Genomic DNA, 24,956 nt, shown 5'->3' with positions numbered 1-24,956 from the left:
TATTCGGATTTATCTCAAGCCCATTTGTGTTGGGGTGCATCTTAAAATTGCATGCGGCAAAATACCCACAGGATGCTTGCCGCAGAATGATGGAGGACCGGTTTTATGTGGATAACCTTGTAGCATCCCTGGCAGACGCAAGTGAGCTTACTACATTGCATTCCCTTGTTAGAGAGCGTTTGCTGGAAGGTGGCTTTGTTATCCAGTCATGCAACTCAAACAATCAGGCGCTCCACACAAGGATGAAGGAGGATGGTACTCTAAGTATCCATGAAGAGGAGTAGGAGAGAGTACTGGGCTACCGATACTCCCCACATTCGGAAGAGTTGTATGTCGCTCCGGTAAAGTTCAATCCTGACGTGACAACTAAGAGAGGTGTTCTTTCTGAGTCAGCTAAGGTCTTCGATCCATTGTCCCTATGTCTCCCGGTTACTATCCGCAGTAGAGTGCTAATCAGGTCCATGTGGAAGAATAATGCAGGTTTGGATGATCCACTCCAGCTGGCAATCTTGAGCGATTGGAGAGAGCTAGCCAGGGACCTTTCAGGATTGAGTGACTTCCGTTTTTTGTGCAAGGCGCTTATGGCAGGGCTGCCTGGAGATATGTACCTGTTTTGCGACACGTCCAAGGAAGCATATGGGTTTGCCGTGTATATCGTACAAAATGGTCGGTCATCCTAATTATTTGCGAAAGCTAAGGTGGCACCTATGAAGGACAAGACTTTGCCTGTGTTGGAACTAATGGCCGTTTTCCTCGCCTTCAAGTGTCTCCCCACAATCCTGGGCAATTGTGAAGGATTTGTCCCCGAGAATTTGTGTATAGCCACGGATGCACAGGTGGTCTTGTCCTGGATTTTATCTCAAAACATGGCTAGCAAAAATGTTTTTGCAAAAAATAGACTTAAAGACATTCTGCAGATGAAAGTGGAGTTGGAGTCTCGCTATGGCTTGAATTCAGCGAATTGTTCTTTAATCCATGATCAGGAGTACACTTCCGCCATACCTTTTCAGAGGTTTTCCTCATTCTCTGGTTTACTGACTGTTACTGCCTTGGTGTTTAAGTTCCTAGCCATCCGATTTAATCGACAATGGGACTACAACTCTAAGGCAGCGATCTACCTTATGAAGACAGTGCAACGGCAATAATTTCCCGTGGAAGTGGAGTACCTAAAGGAGCCGAGTGGTAAACCCATGCCAGTTAGGGTTCGTGCTCTGGATCTTTTTCTGGACACTTTTATATATATATATATATATATATATATATATATATATATATATAAATGTTAGTATAAAAGGAAATTTATTAATGTATACAGTTCAAATCTAATCAAATGGGAATCAATTTTCAAAAGCAAAAATATCCAGTAAAGTTATTCATGGGGTAATGAATTTAAAATTATCTCTTTCCATAATTTTATAACAATTTCGGGACAAAATAACTTTTACACATGTTTCTGTTATGGGTAGTTCCGGCTGACCTAGCGCCCCTTACATCAGAAAGTCGAAGGAACCGAAATCTGAAAGAGAAAAAAAATCAGAATATGCGTGTGTGTGCGTGTAGCGTGTATTTTGTAGCACAAACATGCTTCCATAGATAACGTCGACAACTATTTCTGTTTTTTAAACACAACTCTGTTTATCTCCCTTTATTTACAGTTATCTCCCTTTTTTGCCAAAAACTAAAACTCTTTAGTAAATAAGAATCACTAATCTTGTTTTTTATCATCCTAACATTCTATTTTTTTTCTCTCTGTGTTTAGTGAGTTATCTCATTTTACGTTTTCTCTCTCTCTTTTTTTTTTTTTACCCGATTACCCTTGTTCTTGCACTGAAAACATATAGCATACCGAAGCGAAAATGTAATTACGTTTTTTGTTGTTGTTTTAGAAAATATTCCGCAAAATACTATATTTTCATTCATTAAATTAATGATTCTGAATGATTATTGACGTGTTGTATTTTTTTTTTTCTATAATTGAACGAATTCGACTTTTTCGTGAATATAATAAGCCCTACCAGAATTTTTATAGATTTTTTTTTCTTTTCGTTGTCAAATTCAATTAGAATTTAAAAACAAGATTAATGGAAATTTAAAAACAAAACAAAAGCATTAGGTGCATATTTTAACCGACTAAATCATTATTTTCACGAGCTTTTTCCTATATTAACAACAACAATCTAACCAAATTGAATTATTTATTTTATTTAATAATTATTATTAAGGTATAATCTGTTTATTAAATTTATTAATTAAACTGAATTGTTATAAAATATAACTACTTGGTACTTATGCAGTCAGTACTGTGTTGAAATAATAAGACTGACTTTTTCCATTTAAAAATTTAATTATTTCGGTTTTGTTAATAAAATTTTATTTTTATATAAAAAAAACTTTCCTTTTTTTTTAATTAAGTAAAGTACGATTGTAGAATTTATTTCTTTTTCGATTACTTTCGATTGTATTGGCGTGTGCAAAATTTTAAAAAAGTGTACTTGTACAGTTTAGTGAAGAGATTAAAAAATGAAAATATCAAAAAAAGGTTATATTGCACGTATATGTTATGGAACGAAGTTCTCCCCCCCCCAAAAAAAAAACAAACAATTTCACTTAATTTCATCAAGAAGTTTTTTTTTGTTTTGTTTTTTTTTTCAGCGAAAAAACGATTTGTTATGATACCGAGCAAAAGGTTCGATTTTTAAGAAGAAAAGCTAGAATTAAAGATGGGGAGGGGTTTCGGCGCTTTACATGGAGTTATCTCTCCGTGGCGTGTTCAGTAAATTTCACAATGGTTGACTTCAACACGTTCTCATAAGAACGTGTTTTTCCGCCGTAAAAAAACAAAAACAAAAAAACTACTCGATCAAATTAAATGAAATTTTTTTGTTTCGGAGATCTTCAGTCCAAAACGGATACGTACAATATAACCTTTTTCGATATTTTCATTTTTTAATGTCTTGACTAAACTGTACAAGTACAAAAAAATAAGATTAAAACGGAACGAAATTTAAATTTCCGTTCCATTTTCAAAACAACCCCAAAACAGAGCGCTCTCGATAAGTTTTACCAATAATTTCTGAATTTGAGTAGAGATGTGGGGTTTGTATTACTGTACACAGAGATTCGAAAAGGTTGTCAAAAAATAAATATATAACAAATAAATCTTATCAACGGCAAGATAAGTTACTTTTCTACCTAATTGGATATTTTTTAGTGTTTTTATTTAATGTAACATGTTTATTCAGCTCGAAAAACATAGTGTTTACCGATGTATTGGAAAGTTAAAAATGGCGACCGACTCTCTCTTTGACATGGTAAGTTTGGGAAAAGGAGTTAAAAATAAAAAACTAGACAAAATACTGTTAAAAACTCGCTCAATATTTGTTACTGTGACATAGGCTAACATATTCGGTGGGTTTTTAACAGTATTTTGTCTAGTTCTTTATTTTAAACTCCTTTTCGCAAACTTACCGCGTCAAAGAGAGTGTCGGGCGCCATTTTTAACTTTCCAATACATCGGTAAACACTGTATGTTTTTTGAGCTAAATAAACATGTTATATTAAATAAAAACACTAAAAACATATCCAGTTAGGTAGAAAAGTAACTTATCTTGCCTTTGATAACATTTATTTGTTATATATTTATTTTTGACAACTTTTTCGAAAGGACAGATTCGACCTGAAGCTGATACCCGAGTTCGACCGATCCCTAGCTGATCCTTTGGTGGTTTAATGGCTGGAGAAGGCCGAGTGTGTTTGTCGGGTGTGCAAAATTAAGGATCCAGATATGGTCATCCCATTGAGGCTCACTAAGGGGGCTTATGCCATGTACCAGCAGTTCGGGGATGAGGTGACAATAGAGCAGATAAAACAAGCATTGTACGGAGCATTCGGTGCGGACCCTTTTGTTGCCTGGAGGCAATTCTCTAAACGTCGGCTTGGGTCAGGGGAGACTGTGGACGTCTACCTGGCTGACCTGAAAAGCTTGCTGCTCCTTTTGGCGGTATAAGCGATCGAATATTGGCATGCGCCTTTTTGTCTGGGCTCCTGGATGACGCCAGTCGGCTGTTGCGGGCGTCGATGAAGCTCAATGAGCTTGGGTTGGAGGAGTTGTTGGCTAGAGCCAGAAACATCCTAAAGGACGATGTAGAGCAGGTCTCGGCAGCAGTTGACGCACTGGAATCACCTACAGAGAGCCCACGGTGCTACAAATGTGGTGGACCCAACCACATCGCCAGAGACTGCAGAAGCGGTGCAAAGCGCACCCCGAACTATGGAGCATGGAAACGAGGACGCTGTCACCGATGCGACAAGCCAGGCCACGTAGCATGGAATTGTCGGGGAAACGAGCAAGGGGAGGAAGCCGTGGCGCCAGCACCCTCCCCAAAGCAACACTGAACAAGGCGCCTCCTGTAGTGACAGTACGAGTTGATGGGTGTAGGCGCTCAGCACTGGTTGACACCGGATGCACCTAAACTCTCATAAACAAGAAATGTTGCACCGCATGGACGAAACAGAAGGTCCCAGTATTAACCATTGGTGGAGGCACGGCTCGCTGATGTGTTGTGGGGTGAGCGTTGTCCATGTAAGCATTGGCGATGCCCCCCCCCATGGTGGTCGACAGGGAGCTTCTTGGATACGACCTTCTCCTTGGAATGGACACTGTTACACAGCTGGATGCAATCACTGTGGACGGAACTGGTGATGTGAGGTTTTCCCAACACAAGGAACAGGTCTGCGCGGCAATCACTCTTGATGAACCCAACTTCCACGCAGAATACGACAAGGGCACAAACACGTGGACCGTGTCCTGGAAGTGGTCGGGCGACCAGCCAACAGTGTCCTTGCAGAATCGGCTGACAGAGTATCCGTCTCCTGCGTGGCTCAAGGGGCAGTACGAGGCAGAACTCCAGGTTTGGATGGATAATAGTCGGTTGGTTCCTTACCCAGAGGATGAGCTCAGGCCACCAAGAGGGCTGATCCCCCTGATGGCTGTCAGGCAAGAGAATAAACAGAAGGTCCGACCCATCATGATTACCGAGAACTCAATGAACACATCGACCCACACACGGCGGGGACTGACGTCTGTGCACATAAACTGAGGGAGTGGCGGCAGCAGGGGGTGTACACAGCAATCCCAGACCTGCGAAGAGCATACCTGCAGATACGCGTGGAGAAACTGCTGTGGTCGTTCTAGACAGTCGCGATCAAAGGAACTCGCTATTGTTTGACCAGGCTGGGGTTCAGCCTGAATGTGGCCTCGAACATTATGACAGCGATTATGCAGGCGATCCGGTGTCAGGATGAAGTTGGGCAACAGGCAATGTCGTCGTATATTGAAGACATTTTTGTGAACGAGAGCCTCATGTCTGCCCAGGTGGTGAAAGAACACCTTGAGAGCTTTGGGCTGTTGTGCAAGGAGCCAGAGCGCCTGCAAGATGGAATGAAAGTTCTTGGCTTGCATGTGAGAGGCAGCGCAGACAGACTCCGCTGGGGAAGAGGTGGTGACATACCGGAAGTTCCATCAAACATCACGCGTCGGAGCGTTTCTTCCAGCTACGGAAAACTGGTGGGCCACTTCCCTGTGTGTGAGTGGCTCCGGGTGGTGGCCATAAAGCGACGTGCGACTTCCATGTCAACAGGATGGGACGATGAGGTGCGCGATCCCTCCCTGCGAAGCATGCTGGTCGAAGGTCGAAGTTGTGGCCGGAGTGTCCGAGGACGACCCCGTGCGAGGGATCTGGTGTGTCGATGGGAGTGAGTTTACAGTTTGTGTGGACATCAGCTCATTTGCCCTTGGCGTTGCTCTTGCAGTCAACAGATTTATCGTAGAAGATACCTGCTGGCTCGGCCAGAGAATGACACTGGGCACATAAACCTGGCTGAGCTTGATGCTACACTCAAAGGGGTAAATCTGGCGCTTCGGTGGCAGGCCAGAGTGCTACACATCATCACAGACTCTACGTGTGTGCATCGGTGCCTAGTCGATGCCTTGAGCGGGAAAGCACAGTTGACAACGAAGGCATCGGCCGAAATGCTAATACGAAGATAACTTGCTACCCTGACCGAGATCATCAACGAATTCAACCTGGTCGTAGATGTGACACTGGTGCAGTCCTGTCAGAATCGCACCGATCGCCTGACCAGAGTGCCACGCCATTGGCTGAAGCTGCCGAAAGAAGTGGACGAACCAGCACCTGTGAATTGCCTCGCGATTGGGTGTCAGCTTAGCCTGGACTGTGTTACTGATGTCCATTGCCAAAGCAGGCACCCTGGTGTAAACCGAACACTTTACTTCGCCAGGCTGGTGGACCCCCATGTGTCAAAGAGAGACGTGAAATCTGTTGTGCGGAGCTGCGAGACCTGTTGGTCGATCGACCCAGCACCCATCCGGTGGAAGAAGGGAAAACTGAGTATGAGAGGAAATTGGAACAGGCTCGCAATGGACGTAACTCACCACAATGGCGGGCAATTTTCGACGCTCATCAATTGCGGACCATCTAGATTTGAATTGTGGCGGCCCCTTTGCCAGGAGGACTCGGTTGCCATTGTCCGACAATGGCACTGCGTTTGTTAGCGAGCAGTTCAAACAGTTCGCAGACAGCTGGGGTATACGCCTGCGATTTCGGTGCACCCATGTGCCCAGCGGAAATGGAATTATCAAGAGAAACCACAGGATTGTAAAGACCATCGCAGCTAGGAAGGAGTGTACAGTGCCTGAGGTGGTCTATTGGTATAATTTCACCCTCTACCGCGCCAGCCGAAGCACTGCACGGGTACCACGTCAGGGTGGAGACCAGCCCACTACCCGAGCCGGAGGCGATGAGAGAAAGGGGGATGCCGTCTGGGTTAAGAACTCCCATGGCAAGTGCATCACACGCTATGGAACCGGGCGTGTAACTGAGGTGATCAGCCCACAATCAGTGCGGGTTGACGGGGTGCCCCATCACTTCAAGGATCTTCGATTGACATCACACGCACAGCCGCCATTTGGTGATGAGAGTGAGACTGGATCCAAGACCAGTGAACCGTCATTTTGGGTTACGTCAGACAGCGACCCAGAGATTTGCAGCCTTAGGTTCACCGACCCTGAAACTGAGAATGAAAGCACAGGCGAGGACGAAGCCCCCGGTCCCCCTTTCAAAAGAAGCACCCGAAGAAAAAGGCCACCGCATCCCTGCCCTCTCTGTGATGATGATATCAGGAGGGAGTGTGGCAAAAATTGTGGGAATGTAGACTTACCTCTTAAATAGCCTCGGTGTGCACTTTGCCGATGCAGCATCATGATGCTAAAAAGGGTCCAAGATGGTGCCTGTGGCGTTATATAACAATGCAGTCTTGCTGAATCTTGTGTGCTCTCGCGCACATATGCAAATATGCAAATTTGGAGGACTCTGTCTTTTATAAAAACAGGCCACTGGAGCAGATGAGACAGATGTGAAAACGAGTCTACAGAAAGTACTGACAGACGACGCTGCTGCAGTGAGCTGAAGTTTTGTGTGCTCTTTTTCTTTGCAACGTCACTATGTGTTACAGTAATACAAACCCAAAGTATTTAAACTGTCGAATAGAAAGTCATTTCTGGCTTTAACATTTTTAACAAATCCTCATAATTGTAAAAATAAATATATGAATAAATGGGCCGCAATATAGATTAAAACATTATCTGAATAAAAGTAGTTGGTTCTCCTTTACTTTTTGTCTCCCAATTTTTCGTCTGCAAAATTTTAATTGCATGTGTCAGAAATTTGACAATTGCATCATGCCTATCATTGTATTGTTTTGGACCAATCAAATTGGTTGATTTTATTTTCTACGAAGAGTTGCACTTTCTTGGGCTTTTTGTATTTTGCGTTTGCTTTCCGTTTCAGCTAAGAACTTGACCTGAACTGACACAAGGAATCCGTTCCAGTTCACCACCCATAGCCGAATTCAAGAAGAAGGACTCTGAAACTTAACCCTTGCAGGAGGTATGGAGCCTCCAACTTTCATCTCTTTGAGACAGTTTATCTTATGCCTAAATAATTAGGCTCATTCCTAAGAGTCCGTTAGAAACTCAAATTAATTTATTTCATGTCTAAATATAGGCACATCATCATTAAGTCCATCAAGAAGCTTTTATTGGCAAGAATTGCCACATTAACATTTCATGGACTTCTGCACTATGCTGAGAGTGTGAATATTGGATCCTTTACATCATAAGGAAACTTGTCGACCATTTCTGTGGCTGCAAACACATATCTTCAAATACAGAATGAACCAGCATATAGTTCCTGTAGAAGAAATAAAGATTAACACCTTACGAGGTTGATAACAGCTCTGTTCAGAGGCAAAAAATAGGCATTCCTTTTTTGCAACCAAGGATAAATAAGATTTGTATTGAATTTTAAAGGTATGCCTTTGTTGTTAATTGTCCGGTTTTGCCACTGTTCAAGGAGCAAAAAACGGTAAGATAAAATAGGTTACATATGATTACGATGTAGCGAGAATAAAATAAACCATTCATTCAAGTGCCGCTTACGATATTAACAATCATTTTATGGTAAAACTTGCGAAGAATACTCTGTTTTACGGTTGTTGTAAAAATGAAACGTAAATTTAAATTCCGTTCCATTTTAATCTTTTTTTTTTTTTATTGTGTCTCCCCAAAAACGAAAGTAATCGAAAGAATAACATTCAATGATCATACTAAACAAAACTTTTTTTTTTATAAAAATGAAATTTTATTAACAAAAACGAAATAATTTTTAAACAAAAAAAGTCAATTTGGTATTTTCCAACTTACCGTTCACACTGGAAATGTCTACTTTTATAGGTTTTCGTATATGCTTACAGCAAATAAACACCCCAATCTCCCCATGTTAAGAACGGCCTTCGGAATAGACAATCCCAACCTCCCATGTTAACGACTTTTGGAATAGACACCCCAACCTTGTCAGCATACCCAAAAGCCTATAAAAGTTGGCATGTCGAATGTGAACGATGAGTTGGACATAATGTAAAAAGGTACTGAATTTAAAACGGAACGAAATTTAAATTTCTGTTCCATTTTTACAACAACCGTAAAATAGAGCATTCTCCGCAAGTTTTACCATGATTTTTTTGTTAAATAATTTATTTTAAACGATTTATGATGGAAAAAGATGGACGGTATCTATTTAACTTTGTGGCCTTCAAAACTGAGTTTGACATATTTAAAAGTGGAGGTGCTATTGCGTTTATTGATCCGTGCTATTTTTTTAAAAAAATAGTATGCTCAAGTTTAATTAAAGTTTTATGATATCTGTTTTTATTAAATTGTAAGTTTAAAGTACAGAATAGGTACAAAACATCATCCCCTTCCCATGTTAAGAATGGCTTTCTAAATAATAATGTTATTATTTCAGCACGGATCAATAAGTGCGCTAGTACAAAAGTGAGAATTGAAATGTAATTTACTGCATGAATATCAGTTTTAAGGCAAGATTTGCACATTATGGTTAATTTTTGCTGCTGAAAATAAACGTTTAGTGATAGTAAAAAATGGTGGAATAAAGACAGAGGGACATAGTTTTGAAGCCGATTTATCAAATTTTTTTTTGTAGGTTTCCGACTACTTTTTTTATTTTATTTGAAAGATTAAGGTAAAAACTAAAGTTTATTTCTAAAAGGAAAAAATATTTGTGCACGTAAAAAAAAAAACCTATGAAAAATGTTTTATGGTGAGCAAACTAATTCAGCTAAATTTTGAAGTTAAATAAATTCATTGTAAAAATCCTTTAAAAGATAAATATTAGTTTTCTGGGTCTATTTCAAAGATAATTAGTAAAGTAAAGTCCTAAGATATTGAATTAAATGATAACCCCCCCCCCAAAAAAAAAACACCTTGTTTGTACAAAAAATAGCTTAATTAGCTCTCAAAAGTGAGAAATTCTTGCTTCGTTCAACTAAAAGAAAACAAAGTCATCACATACATAGCTTATACTGAAGCCAAAAATTTGAGACAGTCGAAAGACTGTTTGAAAATGACGTTCGGCAGTTATAGGGAGTGCTGTTTTTCTTTTTTCTTCCAGATGTGCATCCGTACATTTCTCTCAGGAACGTTTGTTTATTTTTTACCATTTTTTAATTTAATTTTTATCTGTTTTTGTTTTTAAATTAAAAAAAAAAGTTTTATTTTTCAAGATTACATAAAAATTATGTTACGCTGAATGTTTCACATTAATCCAAGCAAGAAAAATATTAGAATCGTTCATATAAAAATTATGCGAAACCTGTAATTAAAAAAAAAAAGTAGAAATATTTTTTGCAATTATTTTTATTTGTTTGAAAATATTAAATAAACAATGGACAATTCAATGATAATATCGGTAGTTTGAAAAATTAATTTTTCTTTGAGTTATATCGAACACATTAATATGGACTTTATGGGCTTTTTTCGTGATGTTCCTGTAAAAATTAAATATGTTTTTAGTTGTTACAATTTACGAATGCTTTATTAGGCATTTCCTTTTTTTTTTGCAATGAAGAACAAATAAAATTTGTGTCGAATTTTAGAGGTATACTTTGTTATATATGTTGTTAATTTTTTGCCACTGTCTTGGACCAAAACCAGGTGGGAAGAAATATCTTGCAATATAAGTGATAATATGATTTTTAATATCATAGATCCATAACAAACGGCACTTGAATGAAAGGTTTATTTTATTCTTGCTACACCATAATCACGTGATTAAAATTTTGCAGATGAAAAATTGGGAGACAAAAAGCCAAGGAGAACCATCTTTGCTTTTAAATTGTTGGGTGAAAGTACAGAATAGTTTTAAAAAATGTTCCCTCTCCCCATGTTAAGAATGATTTTCTAAATAATAATTATTTCGGTACAGCATGTATTCTGCATAAGTACTGATTTCACTTGCAGTTTAACAAGTTTTCGATCATCTGATAATCAACAGGAAACAGCTCTGTGATTATTGGCAGATGACTTCATTACTAGCACGAAAATGAATGATGATGATAATGACTTTATTGAAAATGTTTTCATTTTGTTAAAAGAAAAAATTATTCATATACTAATTCTATTTATTTCACAACAGAATTTAAAAGAAATATCTTAGTTAAAATGCGATTTATTGCTACAAGTGCATTTTTATTGTAAAAAAAAAAAAAAAAAAAAACTGCATGTATTTTTGTCTTTTTTTCTCAACTCCATTCCTTTATCTCTCTATTAATAGCATTCTATATGCATATGCTTCTCACCTCTACGTGATTTACACGTTATTGTTTTTTTTAGTAACTGACGTTTTAGTATTTATTTAGGGTTGAGTTAAAAAACTCAGTACACAAAGTTAAGATGCCAGAAGTGGACTCTGTTTAGCTAAAATATGGAACGGAAGTCACTAAACATGAAACGAAATACAAAACTATATGGAAATAATTTATTTCTCTTCCCTGCGGCCTCTTTCCCACAGAAGAGACGTTACGAACCTGTCTCTGCTTTATTGTTATTTTCATGGCAAGTGCTCGTCTGAGCTCCAATCCATGGTCCCCTCTCGCCAAACTTTCACAAAAAAAACACTCGTCTACCTGAAACCACTCTCAATAATTTCCCCCACTTTTTATCTGTGCTAAAACCAAAACGTAGATTCCATGAACAAAGTTTCTTTCTTAAAACTGCATGCCTGTGAAACTCTCTTCCATTTCCTTGCTTTCCGGCTGACTACAATATGGTTATAAACAAGTTCAAACAATCCAATTTACCAAATTTCCACTACTGACGATTACTACGATATTGCTCCATTGGCATTCATTAACCCTTATCCTCGAGTGGCCTCCGGGCCTTGATAAGTGGTGACTCTTTTGTGAAAAAAAAAATTTCTTTAGTTTTAACACTTCTTGTGTTATCTATCTATATAATTATAAAACTCAAATGACCTTGTAATGGGTGTTGTAACCCCACATCCGGTTTACGACTTCCGGTTGCGCATGCGTACATAAACATAAACCCATAACAGCATAAACAAATAAACATAAGTCGCTACTTTTGCAGAATTTGACCTGTGCACTGAAATATTAACGTTATTATTTAGAAATTATTATTTAACATGGGAATGGTGGGGATGTTTTGCAACTATTCTGTATTACAACTATACTGTCGCAATTTTCTTACAAATAAATCAACTTTGGCCCGTTGACAACCATATGAACAATTTATAATGGCGATTTCCCGACCGCCTTCCTTTTTTTTCTTAAATTTATTCTCAATTTTTTAATACACCTTTCTTAAAAACATTCATACATTTTCTTCTACACTACCAACATAAATAAATAACCCTGAAAATGTTTTTAAATTTGCGCTACAAATAAATAATCAACGTGACAATAAAACGTATTGTTTTACTGTGTATGTTTTCAGCGTCCCAATTGTTTTTTTTGTGTTTAGATTAAAAGATATATCAAAATTTAAATTTAACTTTAAGTATGATGGTATCTGTTCAATGGACATTTACCTATAAGTATGGCAAACCACTTATAATTCAATGGCTGTAAGTTTTTTTTTTTTTCAAAAATAAACAATTATAACCGGAACTACCCATAGCAATCTATCTATATCCTTTTTTCATTTTAATATACTTTCATAGAAATGTTTCTGTTATGTCACAAAAAACTTTTCTTTACGTCAGAAGTGTCACGCTCATACATTAATTCCATAGCTAATATAACATACTCACCCATCGGCTCATAGGTAGTCTAGTCTATATCTATCTATATCTATTATATATATAAAAGTGAATGTGTCTGTGTGTGTCTGTGTACATTTTCCTATGCAATAACTCTGTCAATTTTTAGTTTACAGACTCGAATTTTGATATACAGGGTATTGAAATTTGAGAAAATCTTTGTAATCGGTTATCGGCCAGAAATTTGGCTGTTAAGGGGTCAAAATTCAATGACTTGACCTTTCAGAACTCAACCAAACTCCTCCGCCAATTTTGGATCTAAACACTTGAAATTTTAGATATAGGTTCCTTGGACATGGATCAAACCTTTTAATTTGATTTGCGCCCAAAACAATAAATGTTAAGTAAATGTTATAATAGGGGTCAACGTTTTAAAAAATTTGATCTCTGCGGTCTCTACCAAATTAACCAGACAATTTCTGGTTTAAACATTTGAAATTTTACATAAAGGGTATTCAAAGATAGGGCAAGCGTTTGAATCGGTTTGGGTTGAAAATTTGAGTTACCAATATATAAATGTATGTATGTATGTATGTATGTTTGCATGTCTGCCTAAAACTTTCGACAGAAGCGACAGATTTTTACAAGATTAGTATCGTTTTTAAGCTCGACCCTTCAGATGATAAATACCGAAAAATTGGCAAAAAACATTAATTTCTTCACCCTCAACTGGGCACTTTTCTATAGGGAGGGGTCGCTTTTTTCATTGATATTTTCGAAAGTCATCCCTCTTTTCGATTGTCTAGCCTTAATTTAAGCCTATGTCACTTCTGGTTTGACGGTGGTCGTAACAGCAAAGACGTAAGGGTTTTTTCCCTGTTCTTTTCCTCCTTCTTGGTACGGGTTCGAGCCTGCCTTCCTACTACCACTTTTTATTTTTTTTTTTGCTCAACATACACCTCCAAACACCCGGGCAACGCTGGGCTGAAATGCTAGTATATCTATAAAAATTAAAATGTGTGTGTGTGTGTGTGTGTGTGTGTGTGCATTTCACTACCAAATAACTCTGTCAATTTTCAGTCTAGAGACTCGAGATTTGACATAAGGGGTATTGAGATTTGGGAAAATCTTTTTAATCAGCATTCAGCCAGAAATTTGGCTGTCAAGGGGTCAAAGTTCAACGATTTGATCTTTGAAAACTCTACCAAACTACTCCGCCAATTTTGGGTTTAAACACTTGAAATTTTAAATGTAGGTTACTTGGGAATGGATCAAACCTTTTAATTTGATTTGAGCTCCAAAAAATAAATGTTGAGGGGTAAAAATTGGGGTCCAAGTTATAAAAAATTTGACCTCTGTGATTGATCTCTGCCAAATTACTCAGCCAATTTCTGGTCTAAACATTTGAAATTTTACATCAAGGGTATTCAGAGATAGAGCAAGCTTTTTAATCGGTTTGGATTGAAAATTTGAGCTGTCAAGGGGTCAAAGTTCAAAAGATTTCACCCTTGCGGTGTTTAGCAAACTAATCAGCCAAATTTGGCCCTAAACATTTAAAATTTATATATAACAGGTATTCATTTAAAATTTATACATAACGGGCAAGCATTTTAATCAGTTTTGGGGCGAAAATTTGGCTGCGAAAAGGTCAAAGTTGAAAGAATTGACCTTTGTAAATTCTACCAAATTTCCCAGCCAATTTTAGGTCTAAACACTTGAACTTTTAGATGTAGGTAACTTGAACATGGGTAAAACTTTTTTATTTTGACTTGAAACCAAAATAATAAATGTTAAGGGGTCAAAATCGTGGTCAAAGTTTTAAAAAATTGACCTCTGCGATCTCTATGAAATTACTTTTGGTCTAAACATTTGAAATTTTATATAAAGTGTATTCACACATAGGGCAAGTTATGAACAGTTGATAGGGCCCAAGCAAAGTCGGATTGAATTCCTACTCATGAAACAAAAGTAAAAAAAAAAATAAAGTTTTTTTTTTTTTCATGTTTCATGATAAAAGTCTTTCCATATAGCTTCGTATTTCGTTTCATGTTTAGTGAATTCTTTTCCATATTTAGCTAAATCGAGTCCACTTCCAAGTTTGGAATTATCGTTATTATAATTTTCTGGATGAAGCTTATGCTAATAAGAAAGTTTGGAATTTTTTACCTAAGGTGTTGAACTCTTTTTTTTTTTTATCCTGTATTTGCTTTAAGTTTTTTTATTAAGTTTTGTTAACGCCTCTTTTTTCTCATGTCTATACGAGGGGTGTGCAATAAGTAATGCCCCTGGCCCACTGCCCATAGCAGTAGAGCAACGAAACTTGGCATAGTTATTAGTCTTTCTCTACATAGGAACCACCCAAAGTTATGCATTTTTCCCATCGTTTGTAGCAGCTCTGGAGACCGTTTTTGTAGAACACCCCAAGTTGGTCCTCCAACCACGACGTGACTTCAGAAATCAAGGCTGCATCATCTGGGAAACGTTTTCCTTTCATAAACAACTTCATGGCTGGGAAGAGGTGAAAGTCAGAGGGTGCAAGATCAGGAGAGTAGACAGGATGGGCGAGGATTTCATAACCACACGCCCGTGCTTCTGATCTGGCAACATGCGTTGTAGACCAGAGCATTGTCCTGCAGGAGGAGGGTACCTTTGCTGATCTTGCCCCACCTCTTGATTTTGATAGCTTCCCTTAATTTCCTCAAAAGTGAAGCATAATAGGCTCCTGCAATTGTGGTACCCTTTACCAGGAAATCTGTCATCACTACTCAGTCCTGGTCCCAGAAGACTGTGAGCATGACCTTGCCAGCAGAGGGCTGCACCCTTGCCTTCTTTGGAGGTGGTGAGTCCAAGTGCTTCCACTGCATTGACTGGACTTTGGTCTCTGGATCATAGTGATGGACCCAGGTTTCATCCTGTGTAATCAGTCTTTTGAAAAACTTTGACTCATCTTCTTGGCACATCTTCAAATTCATCCTCGAGCACTCTTGCTTCTGGAATGGTGTGGGCAACCTGGGAATAAATAAAAAATAAATTCAATCATTTTTTTTTTTACTACTGAAAACCATAACTTTAGTAATGGTGTTTTTTGTTTAAACAAAATAATACATTTCCACTAAGATTCAAATAAAAATAATGTGTTTATTACATTCCATGATCATTATTTGATAAATACTGAAAAGTTGATTATAATTAGTTAATTTCCTGATTTTTGGTGAATTTTTAAGTAAAAGGAGAGGTCAAAATGTTTGTACATTTTGAGAATCAGCTATTCATTTTGTATGTATCTACTAATATAAAGTACTTATTTAAAAAAATTAATAATAATAAAAAAAAATGACTTGGGTGCGTGCCATTATCTAAATCGAAACTAGAACATTTAACACTCCAATGGCGTCCCTGTTTGAACTACCGACAAATAAATATATATAAAAAAAGATTTAAAATTAAACCACTTTAAGCTATGAATGAATTTGCGCATGCTCAAAAGGAATAGAAATATATCGGCAAGTTCAAATCAACATTTTGCATTCCAATTTGCCAACATATTTCTGTACATGTTATTCATCCATCCAATTAAAGATTTTACTTGTTATAAACCATCCTTGGTGTATAATGACTAGGGCTAGGACAACATTTTCATTGTTTGGACTCTCGAGTGTGTATTCATTGATATCTGTAGAGGACTAGGATATATAAATCCTAATCCCGTTACAAAAGAAAATAATGAAACGGATGGAAAGAAGGAAACAAAAACTTCATTTCTGGATAAGATAAACGTGTTGTTTATTTACTGTTGAAAGAATTAATGTTTTAGATATAACATGTGTTCATGTCCGCGCGGGTGTAACCATCGTTTGTTGCGGGACTGGTGGTGTAGAAAGAAAAGGAAATGTGTGTTCATCTCACTATCGTTTGTTCGCGCGTGGGAAGAGAAGTGAGTAATATAGTAGAAATGAGAATGATAGTCCAGCGTGTAGACAAAGAAAAGGATAGAGGGTTGACATCAGTTAGCAGTCAGCTACGCGAAGGTATTCACAGGGACAAGTTGTATATATAGAGAGAGAAAGAGTGAGAATGTCAATCCAGGTTATGGAGATAGAAAGCGTATAAAGTGTACGTACTGTTTGTTAGCTTTTTGTCCCACATAGTAGCAAGTGGGCACGCGCATGCCGAAAAGGCACGCTGTCGATCTGTAGACCGCACAGCTCGAAAGCTGGTCCGAAAAAGGAAGAAGCTGCTTATTGCTCTTTCTTTTATAGGTGTTTCCGGTGGTCTTTTGCACATGTGTGGATTTCCTCTGAATGGGGAAGTGACGTTGTTCATACGTGCGTATATGTGAGTACATGTGTGTACGTTAGCGTGAGTGTATGTACGCGAACGTGAATATGTGTACGTGTGTGGACGTGGGCGCGTATGTTTGTGTGCGCGTATGTATATGACAAGTAATATAGCTTGAGATGTGAACGCATGTTTTTGTGTGAGACTAGAAAAGGCTCGCGCAATACTCCCCTTCCTAGGAAAAAAAAATAATCCAGTGTATATATATATATATATATATATATATATATATATATTTATTTTTTTTTTGTAAGTAATGTTTTCGGCAATTGACTGTTCATCCTGTTTTTTGGGGTTTTTTTTTCTGTTGGCAGGGTTGTTTAAAAAACATCAAACGTCAAAAACGGAGTGTTTTTATGAAAAAAAGTATTCACTTACGCGTGGAAAGGCATTTACACTTTTTTAGGGTGACATTTGTTTGTTTGGTTTTTGTTGTGTTGACATATGCAACGAGTTGCTTGGAAAGTGAAGTGAATTGTTCATTTGAAAGGAAAATTTTTGTTTTGACGTGGTGTGTCCAGTTGACGGTATCTTCGCAAGTGAGTCTGCGATAGTGTGTGCATCGTTTGGACGGGCACGAGTTACGCATTTGTTCTTGTTGAACGATAGTGTCCGGTTGCCGGCTGTCAACGAAACTTCCAAGTTGTGAGTTTATCAGCGTGCGTGGTGCATCTCAACTCGTATTGTTGATTCAACTTCTTCCTATGTGTTGATAGGGATGTCCTGTAATTGTTTCTTTGTTGTTGCGTCTGCTGTGCGGGAGGGAATGTGTATAGGCCTATGTGATTTTGCTCCTCGCGTTTGTTGCAGGGTAATGTCAGGAAACCATGAAAAATGTTTGTCGAACTCAAATTTTTCTTTAAATTCGCTATGAAGTCAACAGCTCTGTGTTCGTTTTCTGCCGAGTCTGACAAGGGGTTCCGTCATTGTTGTTCGTTGAGGTCCTTGTCGGTAGCAGTTAACTTATTTTTCTTTGTTGAAAAGTTCGTTTTTTTCTTTATCAAATAAAAATACGCGTCTCACTCAAAACAATTCCTTTCAAAAAAGTAGAGTCACCATGCTTGTTCGTTTCAAGTCAGTCGGGTGCTAGTTTGTTGTGAGACTTGTGGCATAGGAGGAAATGCGTGTTCCTCTCGCGTTCGAGTGTCACCATTTTGTGGTGGTGGTGAAAAATAGGGAAAATGAATTGAATTGAGAAAGAGACGAAGTACGTGTTAAATTGAATTAAATGAACTAGGATTTATTTTGTGAAGAAACAAATGCAAGAAAAGGGTACTACACGTGTTTAGTTTGGCGTGCTTCTCGCTGTTAACTGGTGAGAAGGAAGGTCTATAGTTTGGTGTGCGTCTCTCGTTGTTAGCTGGTGATAGGGAAAGTTTATTGTTGTAGAGAGAGAGAGAGAGAGTCTGTGTGTATGAGTGTTTCGTTCAAACGCATCCATTTCATTTTAAAATAACGGGGTCACCATCGTTAGTAGAAAGTCAGGATATATATATATATATACATCCTAATCCCGTTAATAAAGAAAATAATGAAACGGATGGAAAGAAGGAAACAAAGACTTAATTTCTGGATAAGATAAACGTGTCGTTTATTTACTGTTGAAAGAATGAATGTTTTAGATATAACATGTGTTCATGTCTGCGCGGGTGTAACCATCGTTTGTTGCGGGACTGGTGGTGTAGAAAGAAAAGAAAATGTGTGTTCATCTCACTATCATTTGTTCGCGCGTGGAAAGAGAAGTGAGTAATATAGTAGAAATGAGAATGATAGTCCAGCGTGTAGACAAAGACAAAGGATAGAGGGTTGACATCAGTTAGCAGTCAGCTACGCGAAGGTATTCTCAGGGACAAGTTGTATATATAGAGAGAGAAAGAGTGAGAATGTCAATCCAGGTTATGGAGATAGAAAGCGTATAAAGTGTACGTACTGTTTGTTAGCTTTTTGTCCCACATAGTAGCAAGTGGGCACGCGCATGCCGAAAAGGCACGCTGTCGATCTGTAGACCGCACAGCTCGAAAGCTGGTCCGAAAAAGGAAGAAGCTGCTTATTGCTCTTTCTATTATATGTGTTTCCGGTGGTCTTTTGCACATGTGTGGATTTCCTCTGAATGGGGAAGTGACGTTGTCCATACGTGCATGTATGTGAGTACATGTGTGTACATACGTGTGAATGTGAGTGTATGTACGCGAACGTGAATATGTGTATGTGTGTGGACGTGGGCGCGTATGTTTGTGTGCGTGTATGTATATGACAAGTAATATAGCTTGAGATGTGAACGCATGTTTTTGTGTGAGACTAGAAAAGGCTCGCGCATATCTTATATTCTTTTATATAGAGTGATGTGGTCCTCGATTGATATATACTTGAGAGTCAAAACAATGATAAGAATATTGTCTTGTCATAGCCCTAATGATTAATTACTATTTCCTGTTAATTTCTGTGTTAAAATATTTTCACGCAGATACACACACATACAAACATGTACTGTTTTATAGAGATTTAAATCATTTTGTATTGAATAGTTTTTTTTTGTTTTTTTTCTGTAATTTCACAAATCGAAAATGAATTTATGAGAGTTGGCAACTAATTTCATTGCAATAAACCACACCATGTCAAAAGGATATGAAAGAAAGGTGAAAAAAAAGAGAAAGGGACGGTTTATTTGATACATACTTGACCGAATTTATGTAGTGACAAAAATGTTGGACAGAGCTGTTCATCACTACGCTATCTTAGGAATGAATCTACATGATATCCTTTGCCCATCAGAATTTTACACACACACACACACAAACAAACAAACAAACAAACAAAAAACTGTTTTTTTCTGTTTTTGTTTTAAGCATTTTATATTGTGTCTTTACTTTTTGATTGCTGTTGTAACTCGTTACCGGATTTTATTGAACAAATATTGTCCGCCATAGGACCCAACACATACAAGTACCAACATTTTTTTATATTGTTACTATTTCTAAATCATTTTTAACACACACATATATATGAATGATCTTGCTCCAAATGTAGTAGTTATTAATTTACTAGCTGACCCGTACTCTGGTGTTGCTCAGGGAAAATAGATTAACTAAAAAAAAATGTCATCTGGCATCCACAATTTTTAAATGAAAATTATCAGAGGAATTACAGTTGGAAATTGAAGTTTATGGACCGTCCTGAAATAACATTACTATTTAGAAACCCATTCTTAGCATATTAACTATTCTGTACTGTCACCTAACAATTTAATAAACAAAAGATACTGTAAAAACTTAATTTAACTTGAAAATCCTACGGTCTGTTAACTACAGAAATACTAAAATAGTATTAATCTATGAATTAATACCGTAGTACCCTTAACGTACATATGTACATGTGTCAGGTTTTCCAGATTATAAATTATTCGATTGGGAGATCCTATTTATTAAAAAGGAGGATAGGTGATAACATACTACGAACATTAAATTAATATTTTGATATGCTAATTTAACATTCATGGTAATTTATCACCTTCTATCCTCTTTTTCAATAAATAGGATCTTCCGATCACCAAAGACGCAATATAAAAAAAAAAATTAAATAAATAATAAATGATGTCATGCTTGGGCTGTACGAGAAGCTAAAATACATCTTCTTGGTCTTCTGGCTAGAACCCAACGGTAGTATATGTTCTGTCTAAAGATAGTATAATGATATCGTGGGGTTTCCATTCCCACTGGGCGTCCATACAATGGAAATACGTTACAGACTCCTATAAGGATATTGGAGATAAACCGTAATAACAAAATATATTCTGACATTACATTAACCAAATTGCTTTGATAGATAATTTTGCAGTTTTAACAAAAGGGCTACAATAATATCATGTGGTCTCCATTCATGCTGTACATCCACAGAATGCCCAGCAGTAATATATTACATATGAAAGATGCCGCTGTGGAATTTCCATAGGTCCCGCTAGTTTTTACTGATACTATTATGCATGTACATTAACAGAGAAATGGGCATAAGGTGTTAGTTTTGTTTTTTTGTTTGTTTGTTTTTGTGTGTATTTTTTTTTTTTACTTCTGCAGTTTACAGATCATGGTATTTTTAATATAATTTTCAAATTAAATGTAAATTTGATGATATCTTTTGTTTATTAAATTGTTAGGTGGAAGTACAGAGTAGTTAACATGTTAAGCATGTGTTTCTAAATAATAACATTATTATTTCAGAAGGGACTGTAAACTGCAGAAGTACAGATTAAAATCCATTCTTAACATAGTAATTGTTCTGTACTTTCGCGTATCTATTTACTAAACATTAAAAACTAAAATTTACTGCAGAAATTTAATTTAACTTGAAAATCCTATCCAAAAAATAGTCAGTAAATTGCAGAAGTACCAAAATATGAGGTACTCCTGCAGTTTACAGACCGTGCTGAAATAATATAATTTAGAAACTTATTCTTAGCATCTTAATTGTTCTGTCCTGTCATCTAAAAATATAATAAACCAAAGATACTGTAAAAATTGCATTTAACTTTAAAATCGTATCTAAAAAAAATACCACGGGCTGCACACTTCAGAAGTAACAGAAAATGATACACTCTCTCATCTGAAACATTACCATTGTTTCTTTTTATTGATTTTATTTATATTCCCCATTACAATTGCGCAGAATAGTCAACAGGGAAAAGTGTAAATAAAAACGGTCAACAGATAATGTTACCAAAGGCAATAGCAATTACTTTTCTATCTACCTGCCTAAATTTTTGATAAATGATGAGATCACCGATCTAAAGTTAAAAAAGAATTCAATAAAATTTGTGTGTGTGTGTATGTGTGTGTCATGCACAGACGGACTGTTTTGCTGTATTACAGTTCTTCAGTTTGGCTAGACAAGCAACTATCTCAAGCCAAGATTGAAACTAAACTGCCTAGGTGACAGTCAATATTGGAGTTAAAATCAATTTAATACTACATATGACTACGTAGGATCCCATATATATAAGCTCACATGCCTCCCCATAGTGTCTTACAATACATAGTAGTTTACATAGCACTGTAGAGAACCTACATGTAAGTTGAGTTGCTAGATCGGCAGACATCATAGTAGAAATGTAATATAGTCCTAGTTAGTCTTAAGTATGAACCTGTATTTTGTCCCGGGTTAGTTTCTGGTGGGAGACGAGATAGGCAATATTATATTTTGTCAGATCCATATCTCCGTTAGAACTGTTGATTTGGCAGGCACCCAGCCTTGGGTGGAAATTAGTATCGCCGTATATGCAGTGATGTGCTGATCACCAAGATATGAGTTTGGATATGCCTGTTTTTTGCCAAGTCACAATATATTGCACAAGGAATTGCATATACATATAAGAGAAAATAGATCATTTGTCATGTAACTACTAAGTTACTATATCGACAAGGAAAGGATGAAAGTGGAGTATCAGTTCTTTACTGCAAGTATAGAAATCTTTCACAAGTAATGCAGATTTGATTTTTGTAAGTATTTTAAAAAATAAAATAACGGTAAAAGTTCAGTTTAGTTAACAATTCAGAAATGATAAAGCAAAAATAAGAAATAAGTAATTTAAAACAAATTGAGTATAATTAAATTCTGTATCGACCTGTAATTTTTTTTTTTTTTTTTTTTCAACTTCGGAATTTTATTTCTCATTGTGTAGTTCATTAGCACACACAAAAAAAGCACCATTTCAGTAAAGGCTCACGTGGTCAGACATTTTAGTTTTAGTATAAGCCATACAAACACAGAAAACAAATTCTGAACAACAAAAAAAACTTACAGTTTTAATACATTAAAACTATATGGGTCGATAGATAGTTGAATTCTACTGAGTTTGGTATATAAGTTTTTTTTTTTTTTGTTGTTTTTTTTTAAATGATTTTTCAATTGTTTAACACACTACAATTTTTATCAAAATAACATTAAGTGATAAGAATTGTAAAGATATGATTAACTGTAAAAGAAGCAACAGGTTTATTTCTTACTTTTTAAGTGAATTTCGAAAAATATTGCACCTGCTTATGAATAGTTTCGTACAGTGAAATATGGCTTCATACAGTGAACAAAACGTAATTGTTTTGTTATAAAGTAATCGTCTTTTTGTTTTAGTGGTTGTTCAAAATGTGCTTTCCAGTCTATATACTTGTTAAATCTACTTTTTGTCACTGGTCCACAATATATACAAACTGGCAGCGAGTAAAACACAACACAGTTGATCTATAAAATAATAAATTGTTTTTTTTTTTTTTAATTTTTTTTTTTTACACAGTGATCGCCACTTATCAAGGCCCGGAAGCCACTCAGGGATAAGGGTTATTGCAAGTACATTACGTTAGTGTGGAGATTTGATGGAGTGTTTACTTAAGGGGCGGTTCATTAGGAATTTGTTAACATTAGACTTGAAGACATCCAAGTTGTAGTCCGGAGGGAAGCAGGCAGACGGAACAGAGTTCCACAGGCGTGCATTTCACACTGACAATTAGGTTTGGATTTAAAGTTATTACTGATGTTTTGACGTTTCTGAAGTGCATGGGGCTGGTGCGTGGTTGGGTCGGATGTTGACGGTGAAGAAATGTGTCAGACTTGCTCCTCTCAGGTCGACTGTATCTGTTCTCTCTCACTCCCGATCTCTGACTGATCAAATCATACATGTCTTTTCCAAGCTCTACCCTGAGTCCATGGTTTGATTTTTATTTATTGAAAGCGCCAATTGAAAATATAAACAGTGATGAAATATTCAGGCTGAGGAGTTTGGTCAATATTAAATTTTCTTGCTTATATGTCACTATTTCAAATTTTAAATTTTCTTGCTTATATGTCACTATTTCGAATTTGTGGCTGTGGGTCGCTGTCAGTGGATTGTTTCTCTTGTACAAAACTGTCATAAACAATGTTTTAAATGTAATTTAGGCAGTTTCAAACTGATATAATTGCAGACTAAAATAAATTAAAAGAAAAAAGAAATGATTTCTTTTTAATTCCAATTATCTAATAGTTTTCAACAATTGAATAAAAATTCCATTTTTACTTGATATTTAATTTTCATTCAAAAAATTATTTGAATAAATTTGAATAAATTTTGATTTAAAAAATTTTACCTTAAAAAATGTGACTTTTTTTTTCTTTTAATCATGATGTTTGGTGCAGGAGATGGCGGCTTGTGTTCTGAATTTGGAATAGCAATATGTGAGCAAGAAAATTCAAAATTGCCAAAGTCTAATGTGAGACATTTCTCAGACACAATTAGAATAAAGTAAACAGATGATCTATGGGGATGAACATATGCACAAACATGAAAGACAGCCAATTAGTAACGACCACTGCAAAGTCGTCTGCATGAAAGCAATTTATTTTTGTATATGCGATTGCCATACTTTGCACGTTAAAAATGGGATGGATGTAAATAAGAATGAAGTCTATTTGTGCTGCATACGTTTATTGCCCACTGACAATGATTAAAGTCTACAAAAGACAAAAATGCAACAGTTAATCAAGAGCAGTAAACATGGTAATTCTATATCCCCCCCCCAGTCTTTGTGTTGCATATAAGTTTGAGCAGTGGCTCCCACATTCACAAAGACTGACACCAAAAATGTCAATAATGAGGTGAACGTTAGACATATAGATCCGAATGCTGAATCAGAATTTCTGTGAGGTCAGGCACTTGAGCATCATCCACTGAATCCAGAGTGCTTTTAAGCCACAAAGGAGGGAAGGCTTCAGAAGGGGTGATTCTCATGATAGTAAATGAGGGAGTAGAAGGTCCATAGCTGCAGTCCGTTTTTTTTTTTTTTTCCTGAGATTTTTAGTGTTGGACATGGCTGAGGAAGCTTCACTGATTGGATAGCAGAAAAGATAGTCCTGCTGTAAACAGACACAAGCCAACGTGTTTAGTGGATTGCATAGTTGCAATGCATACAAAAGAACATATTTGTCACAAGTGAGAATTGT

The 24,956-nt window shown here is 36.8% G+C and overlaps 1 long non-coding RNA gene across 1 annotated transcript in view; it reads left to right on the top strand.

Annotated features, from left to right (window-relative positions):
* The first annotated feature begins 1,669 nt into the window (after positions 1 to 1,669).
* The window catches only part of LOC145284057 (uncharacterized), a 38,495-nt gene continuing 15,208 nt past the window's right edge, over positions 1,670 to 24,956 (top strand). The window contains exons 1-2 of the long non-coding RNA XR_013868793.1: positions 1,670 to 1,858; positions 7,869 to 7,967. This is a non-coding gene — a long non-coding RNA (uncharacterized LOC145284057). The remainder of the gene's footprint in view (positions 1,859 to 7,868; positions 7,968 to 24,956) is intronic.

Source organism: Euprymna scolopes, chromosome 8, assembly GCF_053919585.1.
Source record: "Euprymna scolopes isolate OS-2025 chromosome 8, ASM5391958v1, whole genome shotgun sequence".
In the NCBI taxonomy this organism is placed as follows: domain Eukaryota; kingdom Metazoa; phylum Mollusca; class Cephalopoda; order Sepiida; family Sepiolidae; genus Euprymna; species Euprymna scolopes.
The sequence above is the reverse complement of the archived record's forward strand: the minus strand, read 5'-3'. Positions and strand labels throughout refer to the sequence as shown.